Genomic DNA, 2296 nt, shown 5'->3' with positions numbered 1-2296 from the left:
GGTTTGGAAGGAATAAAAACTGTGACAAAAAACTTTTCCTCTTATAAATAAATGCACAAGATAAATAAGCGCTCAGGTAAATCAATAATAGCATTTATAGAGCTGTCAGGCTCTCATGTTAATATGAATATAGAGTTGTGTTATAAACTGAGCCTGTATGCGGTGCCAAGAATGAGAAATTCAACCCTCCATGCTCCAGTTTGGCTTTGAGGTCAGTGAGCAGAGACAGTTTCAGTTTTATGGAACAGCATCATGAATGCCACAAACATGTAGCTGTGTCTCCCTCTAGTGGTTGGTGATAATTCAGACCAGTGTCTCAAACCCAAAAGTACAAGGACTCTATTCATGTATTATATATATTTTATGCAGTATTATGTAAAAGAAGAATAAACCTCCACATGTCCGGTATTTCTGAAATGATCTGCACATAAAAAAACACTTGTTGATGCAAAAATGTGGGGTTTTTTTTGCCATGTTGAGTGAAAACTGAAAAGAAATACAAAGAGCAATAAGTTAGAAGATAACATAAGAAAACTAGTAAAAGTCAAACGTTTGTGCTTGGCAAAGGGTGGAAAAGTATAACGAGTTACAGCAGATAAATTGACTGAATTTCCGCTTTAAACTACAACTTGTGGCCACTAGAGTGCACCGTTTTGTCATTTCGGATCAATTTGTGTGCTTCAGAAGAGAGAGACTGATGAGTGAAAGAGAGAAAGAGAGAGAGAGAGAGGGGTCATAATAAGGTGCTGTGTGGGCGTGTTTTGCTAGATGAGAGATGGAGAACGCCACTCGGCTGGAGGTAGAAAATCTCACTATTTTCTCTCTCTCTCTTTTTTTTTATTTCCCTCCATCTACATCTCTCTCTTCCATAAAATACAGTATTTCATACAGTATATAAATAGCCGTACTGTACACAGTGTAATGAGTGCTTTTTTTCTTGGTTGCTTATTGCTCATTTGATGTTCAAGGATCAAGGAAGTGTAGCAATTATTGTCAGTGCAGAGGTCACAGGTCAACATTGTTTCTCTATCACATTGACCTGAAAAAACTACAAAATAAGCAGCTCATGTGTAACTATTACATCGTGATCAAGTGCAATGAAATATGTATCTGTCAAGTTGTTGATGCCGTATCTCATCCAACGCTACCAGAAGTGATCCATGGTGGGAAGCCAGTGAGGGACCGGGTTCTCGTCGCTGTACTGGCGCCTCCTACAGGGTGCCCGAGCAGAGGTCGGCTGGATGTGAAGGGGTTTAATCTGGACCTCCACGCTTGTTCTTTCCTCCTGGTGAAGCTCCTCACTGACAGGTGAAGCGAAGCAGCTGGCACAAGTCCACCCGCATCAGAGGAGGAATGTTGTTTTCACCGTCCCCGGGCCGAAAGTGGGAGTTTTCAGCAGCAGCAGCAGCAGCAGCAGTGTGAGGGGAATTGGTTGTTCTAATGTGGGAGAAAAAAGGGAAAATGTGCAGAAAAATAAAAGAACAAACCGTGAGATGTCCTCCAGCAAAAGCACTGTTGTGTGTGCTTCTACAGCCTTGTTGATTGTGATTATAACCTTTTATTTTCCATCTTTTGTCAAATCTCCATTATGATTTCACTGCCTCTATGTTTCTGTCTAACATGTTTCTATATTTCAATTTTGTATGTTTTTTTTTTTTTATTGTTTTTGTGGATGATATGTAGAAATGTTTTAATTTTAATGAGAGGCAGAAAGGAAGAAGGAAGAAATGTGCATACTATTATAATACATTAAGAAGCTCTGGTGTAGAAGTCCTTAAAGAACCAAAACAGTCCTTGAGACAGCCTGAAGATGTTTTGTTAGCCCGTTTGAGTGGATACCTTTAAAAAGCCAGACAAGGTGACGTCCAACAATATGCTCTTATTAGATGGGATTAATCTGAAATGTGGAAATCTAAAATAAAGCTGTGCAGTAACCCACAGGTGAAGAATGCCTTTAGCGACATTTGAAGGTTTAATTAACACTAGACAGTGCATCCAGATTGGAAACACAAAGACTCACCTGAGATTCATCAGTGAATATCTGAAACAGACGGATTCTGCCCTCATAAAGACGACTGTTATGTAAGCAAAAGTCTTCTGATGACTCAGGACTTCAACAACAAGCCAAAAGTGCTTAACTTTAATTTTCCAGATATTATGTTTGTTGTTTTTTTAAAACCCTGTTATGTTAAATAATTTAACAGTCCAGCGTTTAAACTTTATATCAAAGAATAATGGTGTTACAAATTCATTAAAAGGGATTTTTATACTGTTGGAAATACAGTTCTGAGTTCTG

This window comes from Anoplopoma fimbria, chromosome 11 (assembly GCF_027596085.1).
Source record: "Anoplopoma fimbria isolate UVic2021 breed Golden Eagle Sablefish chromosome 11, Afim_UVic_2022, whole genome shotgun sequence".
Lineage (NCBI taxonomy): Eukaryota > Metazoa > Chordata > Actinopteri > Perciformes > Anoplopomatidae > Anoplopoma > Anoplopoma fimbria.
The sequence above is the reverse complement of the archived record's forward strand: the minus strand, read 5'-3'. Positions refer to the sequence as shown.